The sequence below is a fragment of the Bubalus kerabau genome, chromosome 1 (assembly GCF_029407905.1).
Source record: "Bubalus kerabau isolate K-KA32 ecotype Philippines breed swamp buffalo chromosome 1, PCC_UOA_SB_1v2, whole genome shotgun sequence".
NCBI classification, from domain to species: Eukaryota; Metazoa; Chordata; class Mammalia; order Artiodactyla; family Bovidae; genus Bubalus; species Bubalus kerabau.
The window spans coordinates 272,969,192-272,979,171 of record NC_073624.1 but is presented as its reverse complement, the minus strand read 5'-3'; positions in this window follow the sequence as shown (position 1 = coordinate 272,979,171).

Here is a 9,980-nt window from a genome sequence, read left to right as displayed (position 1 = left end):
CTGAAAAAAATTTATAAAGGAACTCTTGGTAGACAATGAGAAGCAACCAGTTTAGGGCCACAATCTATGAGAGAAGATAAACTTAGATGTGGCAATATATTTGTCAACAGAACCAGAGATAATCCATATATTGGACATATCAGACAAATATTTCCAAATAATGTGGTTAATACATTAAACAAAATGCAATAAACTATGGGGGAAATGGATGGAAAACATAAACAATTTTAAAATATATTTAGAATCAATAAAAGTAAGAATCTAATTTACATTCTATAAATACAACATACAATACCTAAGTTAAGGACTTGATGGTTGTGTTCAACACAAGCCTGTAACCAACAAAGAGAGGATTCATGATTTCAAAGAGTCAACAGAAAGTATCCAACTGACGCTTATAGAAAAAAATGGAAACAGAAGAAGAATAGAAGATACAGGTGAAGCTGCTCAAAATACTTGAAATACAAGTAGTTGGGTTATAAGAAGGAGACAAGAGGAGAATATTAAAATATTGAGAAAAGATTAAACTTTTTCTAAATCTGATGAAGGATATTAAATCACAGTTTCAAGCAGTTCAGTGAACATGAAACTGGATAACTACAAAGAAAGTCATAGACAAATGCAAGCAAAAATCATACTGAATTTTCTAAAGAACAAATTCAGATAGAAAAACATATTTCCTGGGGGAAAGGGAGATTGCCAGTTACAAGGGAATTGAAGTTAGGTGAGCTCATTAGTTACCAGGGAAACCAGGAGGGGCAAGGCCGTCACTACCCCTCTGATATGAAATTCGCTATGTGGGTCTGGGGCAATCTGTAGGAAGTTCAGTGAGGTGAGTAGGGTGTGCGTGAAGCAGGCCCTGATCAAGCAGGGGATATACAGAGAGTAAGAGAACAGCCATCTCGAGTGGCCTGAACATACAATTGTTTAATTTAAAATTTTAAATATATTATTTGTATAATTTTAAATAAGCTCAGTTTTGACAAGGGGCTATCTTGGTGCAAACTGCAACATGAAGGTTAAATAGAATCTATAGCAACAGAGAAGGCTTTACAAAGAAAAGTTAAAATAATATTTCCATCTTAAAGATACATTTTCTTGATTGGTGGGAATAAAATAATAAATGAGCTACTTTCCAGTTAATCATCATGATTTTTCACTTATAATAAGTATAAATTAACTAGTTCAAATGATTAATTTAGGCAATCACAAATAAAAAATTTTCCCTAATTCTTTCATTGATTCTCAGTTCATAAGTACTTGATTCAAACATTAAGACATAGATTATTAGTGAAGCTCTATTTTCTTTAGAAATAATCAACAGTCTTCAAACTGGAGAAATATTAAAGTAGAAGATAAAAACAGTTAATAGTGGAGTTTTAAGTGCATAATCCAAGATCCTTTTCCATAAATATTAAATGTAATAATTTACATAATTCATTATGTTTCACATTTAATACATTAATATTAAAGTGCTTTAGCATTGTTTTAATACATTTGCATATTATGAATATTATTAAAAAACACTTTATAATGCTTCAATAGAATGTCTGTGTATGTTCAGAAACAGCACAGAGGGATGTTGCCTCCACACAGTGACCAAATTCTGGATATAGTCTTCATCGCTGCTTCTTGCTTTCATGTAAGGATGCTCTGGGGTAAGAAGAAAGTCTATGGACATGCGAAGGTAATCCAGCATCAGTTCCTCTGCTATTGAGTTCGACAATTCTAGGAGGAAGAGGACCTGAACAACTAGAAGGAAACAATAATAAAGATAACATTGAAAATACACAGCTTTGAAAATCTTTCAGGTATGCAGCAAAAAATAAATGAGATCAGCCTATTTTTCATGGTTTGATATCTTCCCCTTTTTCCCCCCAAACTGTACGAATCAAGGCAGAAAACAGTAAGCTACCATTTCAAGTAATTCATGCTCACCTAAATCTTTTAATTATTTCATGTGTAACGTGGAATGTCGAAGCCCCCCCATTACAACAGATCATAGATACACACTCTCTGCTGCTGCTGCTAAAGTCGCTTCAGTCGTGTCCTACTCTGTGCGACCCCATAGACGGCAGCCCACCAGGCTCCCCCATCCCTGGGATTCTCCAGGCAAGAACACTGGAGTGGGTTGCCATTTCCTTCTCCAATGCAGGAAAGTGAAAAGGGAAAGTGAAGTCACTCAGTTGTGTCCGACTCTTAGCGACCCCATGGACTACAGCCTACCAGGCTCCTCTTCCATGGGATTTTCCAGGCAAGAGTACTGGAGTGGGGTGCCATTGCCTTCTCCAGAATACACTCTCTAGGAGTGAGTTATTACAAACTTAACCATTAAACTCACTGCTTTCCCTTCTCTTCCATTCTATTTCTTTGGTGCAGCAGACCCTAAACTAGACTGGACTTCCACTGTTTCTGGGAGAGAGAGAAAATTACTTACACACTGAAGAGAAATCATTAAATGGAAAAAATAATTCATTTTATTATCCCAAAGGCATTTATATTTAAAAGTAAATAAATGAGCAGATTGCATTTATTGTTTATACATATATATATAAACATATACAAACAAAACATACATATATTGTTTATACATATAATAATGTATATTATAAATAATATACATTGTTTATACATTTATATGCACTACATATTTATTAATAAATATTTTATTAATTTGTCAGTTAATAGACTTTAAAGCAAATTTCTAGAAAAAGATTCTGTCATAAATATTCAACACAGCTCCAAAAATGAAGGTTTTATTGATAATTAGTAGAAATATACTTTAAGATGGTATTAGTCCAATTACCTTAAATTAGCAAAAATCAATTTATAGTCTACTAACAAGAGAAAGTAGACTATAAATTGATTTTGGTAATTTAAGGTAATTGGATTGATAAACATCTTAAAGTATAAGAGAAAAGAAGCCCTCTGTTACACCTTTGGCTTTACTACAGAACCTGAAAACATCTGGAGACTGAAATAAAAGTGATCCCTCTTGATGTTTTTTCTAAAGTGTGACTCACCTCCATCCGACTGAGACTTTCCCCTCCCTAACTCCAGTGTTGCCCCTCATGCTTATTTTCTTATCTCTTGAAAGGCATTATATGAAATGTCAGAGCTATTAGGACACAGGAGTAGTTTTAAGACAGGCTTCACTTCTAAGAAATAGCTGTCAGAAGTGACAGGGTACAATTGTTAAAACATCTGAAATAAAGGCTAAATAAATGCCTACATATAAAGTGGTATTTTTCTGCTATGTCTAAACAAAGCACTTTCTCTCCATTCTCATTGCTGAACTCAATGTGTCACCTGTCTCCTTCTTCCTAAAATGAAGTACTGTGCGATGCTGCACATCATCAATGAAATCCTGGGGAAATTACCTATCCTACTTAAGACACATTGCAGAATTACTTTATGACTTTAGTATTGCTGAGGAAATACACAGCGATCATTTTACTGGCTGAACATACCGAGTTTTATTTGAGGTAGTGTACAATTATATCTTTTCAATGAACTTTTATTCATATTCATATTCAGCATTTAATTCTGTTTAGAGATTTAATATATAAATAATAAAGTCTATATATCCCAGTTTGAAAACCCTTAGAGGTGTGTAAAACCTAAATATAATCTGAGAAAGGTGGTTGATAAACAGAAAAATGTTTAAATAAATTTGGGGGCCAGAACAGGATAAACTACAGGAATTCAATGCAAACTTCTGCCATCATTGTCAAGTAAACTTGATAACAAAATGGTGTGGGAAACATAAAGAAGTGACCAAATAACATGAGTGAACAGTCTTCCATCTTGGAGCCCTATCCTTAGCAGACTAGGTCTCTGAAAAACATCTGTGTAATTCAAGCAAAAAAATTACAGACATGGAATCACCACCAAAAGTTAAACAAGATGCAGATGGCCAAACCTATCCATCATTCTAGACTAGAGAACAGAGACTGTGTTTCTCAGGGAACAGTTTCCACAGTAGAGGGTTAACATCTGTGACTTCCAAAAAATGTCTAGAGCTGGAGACAGTGACCCCTTCCATTTGCAATGATGTGAGGGCATGTACTCACTGGGCAGAGGCTTCTTGGGATGGATCAACTGTTTTGTATGAACAGGAACTGTAGAAGCAACTGGAGCATATTCAAGGGTAAGAGGTCCTTGAGAAACCGGATGCAAAGTTCTCAATACCACCTGGTTAACGACCTTGTCATTACCTCACATCATAGCTATATTCTAAGACTGACAAGTTTGGAGGGATAATCCTTGTCAACACAGCAACACAGCTACATTCCAAGGCAACACAGCTACATTCCAGGACCAATTGTCTCTATTTAAGTAAAATCTGAACACTAACCAAATATCATTTTATTTTTCCTTTGAATATTATCTTGCCTCCATTCCTGACATGTACAGCTCAATAATTATGCTATAATATAATAAAAATCTTCCATTCTGCCTATGTAAGAAACGGGTATTTTTACTTCCTAATAATAATTAAAGTTATTTGGTTCTTCTATCAATAGATTCAGATAAGACGACTTTGGAATACCTTAGCAATAAAATTAGGCAGAGCCTACTTTGAATAAGGCACACCTTTTGATAATGGCACATATCACACTGAAATTATAGAAGCATACTTTTTATAGCTGCCCATGGGTGTACACTTTAGTAAAACTGACTTTAAAGATAACTTACACTCATTTATATTTTTTGGAAAACTTGTATTTCCACGCAGAATAAGGCACTAAATTGGAACATACCTATAGCTAAGTATATAAAAGGTGGGAACAATGGAAAAAGTACAGAGAAGAGGCTCCTCTTTCTGGGAACAAATCCTGGTGCTTTTGCCCCCTGCACCTTCCTACAATATTCCACCTACCATATGAATCTGTGCTTATGATGTTTGTTCTTTAAAAGCTTTCTGTGAACAGCTCTTCCTTTTCGTCTTTCATGATATAGGACCTTTTACAACCTTTCCAGGAACAGCTAAATAAATGAAAAGTTTTTCATTTCTTCTTTGGTCTACAAAAATAGCTTTTGTTGATGATGAAAAGTGCAACCTCCCAAATTTCTCATTTTTCCATGAAGCAAAGGTTTACTTTCTGAAGGTTTCACAAGTACTATGAATCACTATATTTATCTTCCCTCTAGATGTAGAAAAATGGGTGGCAATTTAAGCCCAGGCCTGGCATGTTTCTCAAAATATGGAGCCATAACCATCTCCAGATTTACTTATTTTGATCAAGATTCTAATGATATTTTTTATCAAAAAATCAATCTTAATTGTACATATAGTTATATTTTCTTGTCAAAAGAAACAGTAGAAGATACATCATTCAAATCTAGTCTCTAGATATGAAAATAGCTGCAACCAAAAATACATTTTTAAACATGCTAAATATACCTCTGACTTACTGAAATATTAATAGTATATTTTATGTTTAAGGCAATTGATGTTCAATAATATATTCTCAACTATTGATATAATTTTATGTAACAGTGAAGTTTTTCAAATAGACATTTCCTTTGAAAGTTTCAGGAAAATACCACAAACTAGGTTTGTACCACAATTTCACTGATACACTCACAGTTTTCTGAAATGCCTTTGAAGGTATGAGATTTAAAGAGGGAAAACAACAATATAAATGTGGCTTTTCGTTTACATTTCATAAAAATAAAACTTTTAAAATTATTTAATATTACTGTCACTCATTATTGTTGTTGTTTAGTCGCTAAATCGTTTCCAACTCTTCTAAGGACTGCAGCGCACCAGGCTTCCCTGTCCTTCACTATCTCCTGGAGTTTGCTCAGATTCATGTCCATTGAGTCAGTGATGCTATCCAACCGTCCCTGTCATGCCTTTCTCCTTCTGCCCTCAATCTTTCGCAGCATCAGGGTTTTCCTATTATACGTCTTTAAAATGATGGACTTTTGTCTAACTATTGAAATTATCACTCCTTTGTAATAGTCCCTGTACTTACAGAAAAAAGTTTATAACTGTTATAGAGTATGAATATGTTCATAAATTCATTTATAATGGCTGTTTTATCACAAGTGCTAAGCAAGTATTTTAAAATTCAATTTTTTGCACAAATATGTGTGCCCTCATAAGTGAGAATAATTAGCACATTAATTCACTATATTGTTTATACTTCAATTATAAAGGCAAATAAAAGGCAGTTCATGTTCTGCTTGAATAGATTTGCAGCTCTTTGCAAGTATTGTCTGACCTTAGTTTCCTTTTAGAAACTGAGAATATTTAAAGCGAAAACATTTTGAAAGGCAATTATAAATTCAATTCATTACATGACTAAATTGAAGATATTATACATACATTAGGTAAGTTTTTTTTAAAAGTTAGTACAAACCAAAAACCTAGATATTAGATCACTTGTGTTTGCCAGCAGAAATGAGTCACAATAAGGTAAACTGTAGTCTACACACAGACAAATACATGGGTCAGCTGCATATACAAATGTATTAAGATTTGTAGTCACAAAGCGGTTATTCTTTATTAAGCTATGTTATTCACTTTAAAAAATATTTTAAAATTAAAGTTATTGGATAACAAATGGGTTATTCATGAATTCAATAACAAGTTCCACTTTCTTTAGCATACTACTTACTAAAAAAGTTTTGCCCTCAAGGGTCTACTTGAAGAGTCAACATCCATATTTGTTTTAATTCACCACTTTAGCAAAGGTGTCAGGCTCTAATATTTTAAGGCACATTAAAATAGTTACTAGTTTTAATATGACATCCCAATGGAACCAGGCATCATATCCGGCTTCCAGGCTTTTGTCAAACACACACACACACACACACACACACACAAATTAATTTTGTATGATTTTCAGTTCTAGTTAGAGCCTTTGTCCCGAGGGCTTGTTAATCTTGTATCCCATTTCTGCCCTGTTACAATTTAAAGATTGTCACAAGAAGGATAAATTTCATGCCATTTTCTGTTCTCATTACAATCTTCAGATTGTTATGAGAACAGATTAATTCTGCTCAATTTTCTGCCCTCGTTACAGACTGTTATGAGAATGGATTAATTTTATGACATTTTCTTCTTTCATTATAATCTTTGTTATGGGAATGAGAATATGTAATGAGAACGAGAGCATATCAAGCATTAAAAGGTCTGGGAGAGCTCATGACAAAGATTGTAACAAGAAGAGAAAACGGCACCCAATCCATTCTTGTGACAATTTTAAGATTGCCAAGCGAACCCAGAGTGACACTGCATTTATCCGTTCTGAAGACCAAGATTGTTGAGAAAATGGGAAAGAGAGCAAAATTAATCAGTTCTCCTGACAATCTTGAGATTGTACTTATGCTTACAGTATTTTTTCTCTTACACGGTGCTTACATGAAAACATGTGCATTGCCATTAAATGTTATTTATTGGAAAATGTCATTTTCATATTTTATTTTTTCTGTCTCTTCTTTTTGTCTTTTACTTTCTATTTCTCTTTCCTTTTTCACTCTCTCTCTCTTCCTTCTTTGTTTTTTCCTTCTTCCTCTCTTCCTTTATCTTTAATGGAAACAGACATTTATTTTTTAAAAATTATTAAATTTAACTGGAAATTAGTACCTTCTAAAATTGTCAATAAAACAAAACTATACCAAAATTAGCCCACAATAAAATAAGAGGCAGGGTCTCCTGCAGCCAATGTTTTTGAAATTTCAAATTACATATATGAATCAATTGTCTCCACATGCCCAGAAAGAAATATGAACTTTACTTCTGTATAAGTTTCTAGTTAACATAATGAAATCATTCTAGGTTTGCAGATGCTTACTACTTAATAGTTTTATCTATTAATAAATGTTTTGCTGCTTTCTAATATGCATTTCCTAAAATTGTGGGAACTTTATCTATTGCTGCATATGAATAATATCAGTATTCCAATTTCATGAGGAATAATCCAGTAGTTTAAATGCACTTATGCTTCTTCTTCATTCTATTAGAAACTACCAGTTAAATTTTCTTTTTTAAAAATTTGTTTACAGAATATCCATGTTTGAAAATACCTGTTATTTGAAAAAAAAAAGCCAATATCTTGAGTATGTAGATATATATGCGTATGTAGATATATATGTGTATGTACACATGTAAGTATATATAAATGGCTACATATTGAGCATGTATATATGTAATGGGTATGTATGTATTTTTGTATGTATGTTTATATAAACATATATGTTCATGTGTATGTTTGTATGTGTGTACATGATGTTTCATCCTTTTTCAATATTGTATATCAGATGAAAGACACTCTGGAGAAATTAGCTTGGTACAATCAAATCACTGCCAGAAATGATGCCTGTAGTATTACTGAATATTAATAATGGAAAACATAGTCAAGAATATCACATAATTCACTTTGTCACTATTCCAGGACTGTATACTTAATTTTATATATGCATTTTATGTCCTGACATTTCTATTAAAACCAGGAGGCAAAGTTCTTATAGAATTCTAAGACCATTCATCCTGAGATCATTAATCCATGTCTCTTAATTTAAACTACTCTGCATTATACTTATGCATCACTGGAAACAGATGCATACTGAGTGATCGAAAAAAATAAATGTTTGGCACTGATCAAAATTTGATATCATACTCATGAGAGCTTCCTGACCACATGCGAAAATGACTTGTCTATGTGTTTTTGATGAATGAGCCTCATTTTCTGTATCAGTGCACTGTTAATGATTTCCATTATCAAATCACTTCATCCTAATTCTTTGGTTTTTCCCCTCATGACACAGAATCCTTAGACCCCTTTTCTCTAGCTGGAATTTTCATTGTTTACAAATGTCACACTTGTTTATGTTTGTGTGTACGTGTTACACTGTGGTGAGCAATATTCTCTACAATACTGAGCAGAGACCAGACTCCTTGGGGTGATGACCAGTGGGACGGCTGCGGATGGAGAGCCTTTAGCAGAAGCCAAGCTGGCCCAAAAGAAGCATGAGGAGCATCCACAGGAGATGGAGGAGAAAAGTGCTGAGAAAAACGTGGCCAAGGGCCCCTGGACACTGGAACCCCAAAAGCTGTGCAGAACTGTGGGTGAGGCCACTTACTCCTAAGTCCCTTTCTCCTACCCTCAGAGAGCGACCCCCTGGGTGTATTTGTTGTATAAACCGTGTGAACCCAGCCAGCGGGCCAAGAACATCTAAACGTATATACTCAGAGGCACAGTAAATATTATACTATTTCACCACCCACCCCCCCCCCCAAAAATATCTCTCCCATCTTTCTGGCTTGAAATTTTCTCCTTAAATAAAAAAATACGTTGTGGGCATTAGTTCTTATTTTAGCAGATGTTTCCAAATAGTTAGCATTCCACTGATTCGCTCTGGATTTTAGCCTCTTCTACATAAACCTCGCTTTTATCTCCTAAATCTGATTTGTAACCAACCAGCAAAAGTGAAACCTTCTCATCTTCTTTTGCTCTTGATATCTGCTCCCTGAAACCAGCTGTGGCTGCAAAGGATTCAGTATCTGTAACAGGAGAACACAGAGGAAACCCTCCCTGATCGGGCAGTGCAGTCTTCTGCCCGGGTGATTCAGGTTTAAACACAGCAATATCAATGCACTTCGAGAGTCCAAGAAAAACTTTTAAAAAGCTTTTTTTTTTTTTGCAGTGACATCACTGAAACCAGTTAATCATGGAGGTGGTCTGAGGTAACAGTACCTGATGGGTAGGAGAGGTTATGGTAAGTGTGCTGTGAGAAAAGGGTGTGCTTGTACCAACTCCCTTCAAATAACAGTCCTGACACACTAGTCTAACTTTGACTCAGGTTCTTGGCCTAAAATCTGCTGCTACAAAGTTGAAGGTCTAAAATGGTCTCAGAGACCCTTGTAAATGCATTCGTTCCATTGTTGCTAGAAGGATCTATTTAAAAGGCAAAGTTTGACCACATCCTACTGTTACTGGTCAGAAAACAATGTTAGAGCATCTTAA